The sequence below is a fragment of the Balaenoptera acutorostrata genome, chromosome 9, assembly GCF_949987535.1.
Source record: "Balaenoptera acutorostrata chromosome 9, mBalAcu1.1, whole genome shotgun sequence".
Lineage (NCBI taxonomy): Eukaryota > Metazoa > Chordata > Mammalia > Artiodactyla > Balaenopteridae > Balaenoptera > Balaenoptera acutorostrata.
Genome location: NC_080072.1, coordinates 66,434,598 through 66,444,309, shown reverse-complemented (window position 1 = coordinate 66,444,309; position 9,712 = coordinate 66,434,598). Strand labels below are relative to the sequence as shown.

The following is a 9,712-nucleotide window of genomic DNA, read 5'->3' as shown; positions in this document are numbered from 1 at the left end:
ATACAAATTTTCGGTACTTTTTTTTCCAATTCATGATAAGTATTACTGATAGGATTACCACAAAACACAGCAATGAAACTGACAACCATGAAAACTCTACAGGCTACAATTTGTTATAGGCAAAAACTAACTGAAGAATCATGTATTATTGGGCATGCTGTAAAATGCAAAAAGAAAAAAAAATGACCAGAGGGGAAAAAAAATCCGTTTTGAAGAAATAATCAAGAACAACAAAAAATAAAACTGTCAAAAGGTAAAACTGCACTCAGTAAAACTAGCAAAAGAATCAAATCTTCTTGCTAATTTCACATCTAAAAAATTTTATCCGGGAAAATTGAATTTAATAATTATAAGGGCCAAAGAGGGACAAAAGTGGAAGCAACAATAATGAATGAATTTTTTCAAGAGCAAAACAAATGACAACAAAAGCTAATGGCTACTTCAAAGTTTATTATAAAATATACACAGGAAGAATTAATCCAGATCAACATTAGTAAAATAAAAGTAAAACTGGAACTGGTTCAACTGCAGTGTATAAAAAATTAATCAAGGAAATAAATTGGATTATTGCAGAGTCCTCCAAAAGAAAAATGGTTTTTCAATAGACATTCACCATGAAGGCATAATCCTGATTTAGATATATATATATTTTTTAATGTGGAGTTAAATATGCTCAAGGTCAAAACAGCCAGATCATATCCCCATGGAGTCCACGTAAGAGTCAATACAACAGGAACAAAATGTCCCATACTCAACTCCTAGGATTGAGTCTTGGCTCTGAAACACAGGGCTTTAATTCTGGTAAGCCACGTGACTTTGGGAAAGTTACTAAATGCCTCTAAGCCTCAATTTCCTCATCTGTAAAGTGGACATGTTAATTCTATAAGACTGTTCTTCCTAGTGTTACTACTGGACATCCAAGCAAAACCATGAGAAACCTTGCACACATCTTTCTTCTGAGAACCTCCTTACCCCTAGGTTTTCATGCTTTGTGTCATATAACCTCAGGCTCTAAGCATGACCTCCTGAACTTAAGAATGAGTACCTGACCCAAAGATAACTATGTGTAGATTGGCCAGCAGCCTGGTTCAAAAGCATTGCTCAACAAAAATAATTTATACTCAACAGTTACTGGCTAATCCAATCCATAAAGTCCACTCTTGGAGAATTTTCACATCAGATGTGCAAAAAAAGTGAGCAGAGAGTAGGACTGACAGAAGCAGAGAGAGGCAAAGAGAAGACAAAGGGCAGAAGCCATGTGGTAGCATGACTCATGAATAAGTAAAAGCCCTGAGTAAGCTAAAAACTCTGTGAGTTCATTACTGTAGGAATTATTATAGGTACAAGGTTTTCATTGTATAAGTCTTTCTAGGTGTAGGGTAAGTTTGAAAGTTTTCATATCAAATTTTTTAATCATTTAAACTCCCATTAACCAGCAAACAATATATCCATATTTCTTATATCTTGAAAAAATCCAATCAGTATAGAATTACTGTCAAATTAAGTGAAGCAGCCCATGTAGAACAGAGAGTCCAATGGCTGAGGAGGAAAAAAAAAAACGGGGTCTCCAGATATAGTGGTTAAAATCTTGTTATGTTTCAGGATTTTAGCCCACTTCAAATTCTTTAACTTCAGCCCTGTACAATTCAGAGAAATCCTGGGTCAACTCTATGTAAATGATATAGACAAAATGGAATTCCTGTACTTCTAGGATACATTCAAAAAGAGAACCTTCTCAAGTACTGCATCTTTGGCTTCTTGCCTGGTGTCAGCCCAGGGAGACTTCTTTTTTTCTTTTAACTTTTATTTATTTATTTATTTATTTTGGCTGCACCGGGTCTTAGTTGTGGCATGAGGGATCTTCGTTGTGGCATGTAGACTCTTAGTTGCGGCATACATGCGGGATCTAGTTCCCCGACCAGGGATCGAACCCAGGCCCCCTGCATTGGGAGCGCAGAGTCTTACCCACTGGACCACCAGGGAAGTCCCCCAGGGAGACTCTTTAAGGCCAACCTACCTGATGCATACTCTATCCCCAGACTCAGCCCTGAATAATTCCATGAGTAGCTCTTGACATCACTAACTTTATTGCTCCTTTTCCTACACAGTGCACACCTGCTCATTGCCTCCTTCAGTTTGACACAATCAGCTACTCTTTCCACCTTTACCTTGCCTCCTCTCAAGGCCAAGTTCATTTCTCTACCTAGGTTGAGCTCCTCAAGACAGCCCTTCCAATACCTAAGGCATAGGTAACCCTGCCACCGGTTTCATCATGTCATCCAACAACAAAGCTCATATACTTTCAAAATGCCTTCTTCCTATCTGTCTTTTACCCCTGGCCATCTACTATCCAGCCTAGCTAGTATCAGGACTTTCAAGTCATCCCTCTGGTGTCTCACCCCCTTTCAGCTGACAGTTTGCTTCCATTTTGCAATATATTTGCCTAGACTTTACAAAAATCAATGAGTTCAGGATAACAAGTACAATAGCCTCAGGTGGCCTCCCAAAGATTGATACCATGTTTTTGTTGACCTAGTTATTGCATTTCACTGTTACCAGAAATCAACTAATTAGGCAATTTTCAAAGTATTTTGCATCTATTTATTTCATTTTCACTAAGTAGAATGACCCTGTAAAACTCAATTGTTTATTTCCAAAAGTAGGCTTAATGCCTGGCAATCTTAATACTTACATAATTTCCAAGAATGCCGGATCCACATTCTCTTTGAAGTCAATAATGCAAGCCACTAATTTTCCACCACTACCATTCCAATTGGGCCAAAAGATTTAGAATAATTTAGCATCCAAACAGGATATATATTCAGCATGGAAAGAACAAAGAGATTATCATTAAGTTTTTGATTAAATCACATCTTCTATTCTAGACCTCAGTTCAGTTTCATCACCAGTAAGAAGAGCATTTTTTTTTTTTAACTTTTATCTATCCTCTAAAAGTCTGAGAGTCCTTTGGGTTAAGGATTGTATTTCATTTTTCTCTGCATCCCCAATGCAAAACACAGTTCTGTCAAATAAAAACATTAGATTAATCTTGAATGAATGAATATCCATGATCTATGAAATTGTGACTTCCACGGAAATATCCAAAACCCCTGACATCATTAACAGTTCTGTAGGGCAGTAACAGCCAACCATTTATGATGAAAAAAGAGCCCCAGGCACATTAAAAGCCTGTCCCAAGTTATGATATTCAGTTCTAGGCCAGGATCCCAGAGGGACAAAATGGAAAGTATGTCAGACTCTGCTTTAATTCAGTGCAGCACTTGAATCTGTGCTCTCTTGGGCAAACCACTGGACATGAAGAAACCACAAATATGAAGATCAGAGAGACCTGAATGTGAATTGGATTCCATCAGTCCCTTTCAAAGGTTTTGGTTTTAAGAAACAGAACTTCCCTGAGCAATGTTAAGCAAAAGGTGAGTTTTTTGGATGAAGAGAAATATCAACATGAATTCACAGGCAGGAAGTGCTGACAAGTCCCCGGAAGACTTGGTACCAGGAACTGAACCCACACCCTCCAAACCAGGCCACAGACCCACCCATCATTGAGACCCTTCTCTTTGGGGCCATCCCCTCTTCCCTCTGCACATCTCTCTACAGAGCAATTTTCCTTTTCCACTTGTAAACAGGCTAAACATGGCTGCCCAGATTCTGTTTTCTTCTGAGTGACCATCACGGCACACTTCTTCTCTGATTGAGGATAAAGGAAGCTGGATTACCTTTTTTTTTTTTTGAATCAACATACAGTTTATTATTGTTTTATGGTAACAGATTTTTTTCAAATTGAGCTTTTAAAAAGTACATTTAACTACAAAAGTAAGATTAAATAGGTACTAATAAAATATATTTGCCCTGAAATGGTTAAGAATATACAATGTTGATACCCACATCAACAGTACATTATACATTACACGCATTACTTAAAGGTCATTTTCTTTTCAGTAATAATGTCGATAAAACCACAATATTTATTGCTTATATCAAGTGCAGGTTAAAATCCAGACGGCCTCCAAAAACAAATCCTTGTGGTAAAGGACTTCTCAGTCTGGTCAGGTGAAATATTACACTTAACATGTATGAATACAGCTGAAAATGTACCAGTTCTTAAGAAGTTTTCAAGTCTTGATTTGAGGGAGTGGGTACAGTGTGAGCAGCGCCCTGGGGTGCTGGCGGGACTGGACACCCCACTTCTCTGTGGGTGTCTAGTCAACCGCACCTTCTGGGGTCTGAGGAATTTGCTAACAGACGAAAACCCCCGTGATTCACACAACACTGTCAGCTACCAGTGCCGAAACTTGCGGGGCAAAATTCATTATTTATAGGGCATGTTGCTGAGAAAAGTGTCCAGCCAACAAAAGCACCAACCAAAATGACTGACACAAACCCCATCTTAGTGAGAATAGGTTGCCAATAAAACCGCCTTTTCCTTTTCTCGTTCGGTCTCGTTCAGCCTCTGCTTCATCTGCTACACCTTCTGAGCTGTGCCCTTTCCTGTCCCCCAGAAGGCGCTTGCGCAGAGCACTCTCACTGTTTTCCTCCAGAGTATCTTGCATTTTAGAGGACAGTCCTGTATATCTGTCAACTGTCAGTTTTTCTTCTTCTAGGCCTATCCTGTTGCCATTGTATTTTTCACTCATTATTTTGGATGGTGACTGATCAAAAACAGGACATAACGTCTTCGTTAGAAAGTTTTTTCCACCGCTTCTGTACACTTGAATCTCCCTTTAGAAACTTTGCTCCTTCTCTTATAGTCATGTATGAAAATCTGAGTTGATCTGGTGTCTGAATCAGCCCCATTCAGCATTTTCTCATACTCAGTAACAGTTGTTTAATGTTAATATTTTCTCCTTTTTCCATCAGAACAAGACAAGTGTCCACCAGAGAAAAGGTGCCTGACTGCCCGAAGCCGGCACTACAGTGGATCACCGCAGGCCCGTGTTCAGGATTCAAGGAGCCAGATTCTCGCACTTTAAATAACAAATTGAGAAATGAAGCTGGTGATTCAGGGACTCTGAAATCTGACCAGGTAGTATAATGAAAGTGAGATACTGTTCTGTAATTTATTTTTTTTTTAATATATTTTTTTATACAGCAGGTTCTTATTAGTCATCAGTTTTATACACATCAGTGTATACATGTCAATCCCAATCTCCCAATTCATCACACCATCACCACCACCCCCCGCTGCTTTCCCGCCTTGGTGTCCATACATTTGTTCTCTATGTCTGTGTCTCAATTTCTGCCCTGCAAACTGGTTCATCTGTACCATTTCTCTAGGTTCCACATATGTGCGTTAATATACGATATTTGTTTTTCTCTTTCTGACTTACTTCACTCTGTATGACAGTCTCTAGATCCATCTACATCTCTACAAATGTCCCAATTTCGTTCCTTTTTATGGCTGAGTGATATTCCATCGTATATATGTACCACACCTTCTTTAACCATTCGTCTGTCAATGGGCATTTAGGTTGCTTCCATGACCCGGCTATTGTAAACAGTGCTGCATTGAACATTGGGGTGCATGTGTCTTTTTGAATCATGGTTTTCTCAGGGTATATGCCCAGTAGTGGGATTGCTGGGTCATATGGTAATTCTATTTTTAGTTTTTTAAGGAAACTCCACATTGTTCTCCATAGTGGCTGTATCAATTTACATTCCCACCAACAGTGCAAGAAGGTTCCCTTTTCTCCACACCCTCTCCAGCATTTATTGTTTGTAGATTTTCTGATGATGCCCATTCTAACTGGGGTGAGGTGATACCTCATTGTAGTTTTGATTTGCATTTCTCTAATAATTAGTGATGCTGAGCAGCTTTTTTTCATGTGCTTCTTGGCCATCTGTATGTCCTCTTTGGAGAAATGTCTATTTAGGTCTTCTGCCCATTTTTGGAATGGGTTGTTTGTCTTTTTAATATTGAGCTGCATGAGCTGTTTATATATTTTGGAGATTAATCCTTTGTCCGTTGATTCATTTGCAAATATTTTCTCCCATTCTGAGGGTTGTCTTTTCGTCTTATTTATGGTTTCCTTTGCTGTGCAAAAACTTTGAAGTTTTTATTCTTCAATTTGTTAATATGGTGTATCACATTGATTGATTTGTGTATATTGAAGAATCCTTGCATCCCTGGGATAACTCCCACTTGATCATGGTGTATGATCATTTTAATGTGTTTTTGGATTCTGTTTGCTAGTATTTTGTTGAGGATTTTTACATCTATATTCATCAGTGGTATTAGTCTGTAATTTTCTTTTCTTGTAATATCTTTGTCTGGTTTTGGTATCAGGGTTATGGTGGCCTCATAGAATGAGTTTGAGAGTGTTCCTTCCTCTGCAATTTTTTGGAAGAGTTTGAGAAGAATGGGTGTTAGCTCTTCTCTAAATGTTTGATAGAATGCACCTGTGAAGCCATCTGGTCCTGGACTTTGTTGGAAGATTTTTAATCACAGTTTCAATTTCATTATTTGTGATTGGTCTGCTCATATTTTCTATTTCTTCCTGGTTCAGTCTTGGAAGGTTATAACTTTCTAAGAATTTGTCCATTTCTTCCAGGTTGTCCATTTTATTGGCCTAGAGTTGCTTGTAGTAGTCTCTTAGGATGCTTTGTATTTCTGCGGTGTCTGTTGTAACTTCCCCTTTTTCATTTTTAATTTTATTGATTTGAGTCCTCTCCCTCTTTTTCTTGATGAGTCTGGCTAATGGTTTATCAATTTTGTTTATCTTCTCAAAGAACCAGCTTTTAGTTTTATTGATCTTTGCTATTGCTTTCTTTGTTTCTATTTCATTTATTTCTGCTCTGATCTTTATGATTTCCTTCCTTCTGCTAATTTTGGGTTTTGTTTGTTCTTCTTTCTCTAGTTCCTTTAGGTGTAAGGTTAGATTGTTTATTTGAGACTTTTCTTGTTTCCTGAAGTAGGCTTGTATAGTTATAAACTTCCCTCTTAGAAATGCTTTTGCTGCATCCCATAGGTTTTGGATCGTCGTGTTTTCATTGTCTCTAGGTATTTTTTGATTTCCTCTTTGATTTCTTCAGTGATCTCTTGGTTATTTAGTAACGTATTTTTTAGCCTCCATGTGTTTGTGTTTTTCACTTTTTTTTCCCTGTAATTCATTTCTAATCTCATAGTGTTGTGGTCAGAAAAGATGCTTGATATGATTTCAATTTTCTTAAACTTATTGAAGCTTGAGTTGTGACCCAAGATGTGATCTATCCTGGAGAATGTTTCATGCGCACTTGAGAAGAAAGCGTAATCTGCTGTTTTTGGATGGAATGTCCTATAAATATCAATTAAATCTATCTGGTCTATTGTGTCATTTAAAGCTTCTGTTTCCTTATTTATTTTCATTTTGGATGATCTATCCATTGGTGTAAGTGAGGTGTTAAAGTCCCCCACTATTTTTGTGTTACTGTCGATTTCCTCTTTTAGAGCTGTTAGCAGTTGCCTTATGTATTGAGGTGCTCCTATGTTGGGTGCATATATATTTATAATTGTTATATCTTCTTCTTGGATTGATGCCTTGATCATTATGTAATGTCCTTCCTTGTCTCTTGTAACAGTCTTTATTTTAAAGTCTATTTTATCTGATATGAGTATTGCTACTCCAGCTTTCTTTTGATTTCCATTTGCATGGAATATCTTTTTCCATCCCCTCACTTTCCATCTGTATATGTCCCTAGGTCTGAAGTGGGTCTCTTGTAGACAGCATATATATGGGTCTTGTTTTTGTATCCATTCAGCAAGCCTGTGTCTTTTGGTTGGAGCATTTAATCCATTCACGTTTAAGGTAATTATCAATATGTATGTTCCTGTTACCATTTTCTTAATTGTTTTGGGTTTGTTTCTGTAGATCCTTTTCTTCTCTTGTGTTTCCCACTTAGAGAAGTTCCTTTAGCATTTGTTGTAGAGCTGGTTTGGTGGTGCTGTGTTCTCTTAGCTTTTGCTTGTCTGTAAAGCTTTTGATTTCTCCATCGAATCTGAATGAGATCCTTGCTGGGTAGAGTAATCTTGGTTGTAGGTTCTTCCCTTTCATCACTTTAAGTATATCATGCCACTTCCTTCTGGCTTGTAGAGTTTCTGCTGAGAAAGCAGCTGTTAACCTTGGGAGCTGTTAACCTTGGGAGTTCCCTTGTATGTTATTTGTCGTTTTCTCCTTGCTGCTTTCAATAATTTTTCTTTGTCTTTAATTTTTGCCAACTTGATTACTATGTGTCTCGGTGTGTTTCTCCTTGAGTTTTTCCTGTATGGGACTCTCTGCATTTCCTGAACTTGGGTGGCTGTTTCCTTTCCCATGTTAGGGAAGTTTTTGAGTATAATCTCTTCAAATATTTTCTCGGGTCCTTTCTCTCTCTCTTCTCCTTCTGGGACCCCTATAATGCAAATGTTGTTGTGTTTAATGTTGTCCCAGAGGTCTCTTAGGCTGTCTTCATTTCTTTTCATTCTTTTTTCTTTATTCTGTTCCACAGCAGTGAATTCCACCATTCTGTCTTCCAGGTCACTTATCCGTTCTTCTGCCTCAATTATTCTGCTATTGATTCCTTCTAGTGTAGTTTTCATTTCAGTTATTATATTATTCATCTCTGTTTGTTTGTTCTTTAATTCTTCTAGGTCTTTGTTAATCATTTCTTGCATCTTCTCGATCTTTGCCTCCATTCTTTTTCCGAGGTCCTGGATCATCTTCACTATCATTATTCTGAATTCTCTTTCTGGAAGGTTGCCTATCTCCACTTCATTTAGTTGTTTTTCTTGGGTTTTATCTTGTTCCTTCATCTTATACATAGCCCTCTGCCTTTTCATCTTGTCTATCTTTTTGTGAATGTGGCTTTTGTTCCACAGCCTGCAGGATTGCAGTTCTTCTTGCTTCTGAGATACTGTTCTGGCTTCACCACTACTGGTAGTTCCTAACTGCAGCAGATGGACTGTGTAATAGGACTTCATGTCTTCTGACAGGAACTTCACACTGAGTCCCGTTTCCTCAAGTAGCATCTCTCCTTCGCCTTTTGTTGGCCAGTACTGTGCACATTTAACTAATTCTTTCTCCACACTTCGGTTTAGTATGACAAGTGCTTTGGTCTTTTGCTGCCAAACCATGAGCCAGAAATGACAACCTGTATTAAGAAGTGGATACTCTGTTAAGATGTAACTCCTCTGCTCCTCTTCTATGTCAACTAAGCTGGCATTAATAAATCATTTTCAGCATTTTGCAGTTTAACACGACTGTGATCATATGGGCTTACATCTCTGTATATGTGTCGATTTCTGTTTTCTGGAAACTTGACCACTCTGAGGATAGTCATGGGACTCACTGAGAATTTCCAAGCTCCTTCCAGGAAGCTCTGAGGGGATGCTCGGGCTGCCGTGATCTGGCCACCCCGCCACGGCCCGGCCACCCTCCCCAGAAGACGGATCCCTGTTTCAGCCTTTGCATCAACAGGGGAACACCGTGGCCTTGGAATTAAAGGAGCCATTGGCTTTACATAATTATGCAGGGGAAAGAGGATAGACTTGTTTTAAGTAAATTAAAACACATTCAGAGAGGAACTGAGCCTACAGTAGCTGCAAATAAATAAGGAAGAAAATAAAATGGCATTCCTTAAAATTCACAGTGGGGTGAAGGAAAATATTTGACTCATAGGTTTTAGATTTAAAGCTTTAGGATTGGATGATGTGCCCAAGCACACTTCTTATTTTTTCTTA

The 9,712-nt window shown here is 38.3% G+C and overlaps 1 pseudogene; it reads right to left on the bottom strand.

The window, feature by feature from the left end:
- Nucleotides 1-4,408: 4,408 nt before the first annotated feature.
- On the bottom strand, nucleotides 4,409-9,483 carry LOC103012636 (tyrosine-protein phosphatase non-receptor type 2-like; annotated as a pseudogene).
- Between the last annotated feature and the right edge of the window lie 229 nt (nucleotides 9,484-9,712).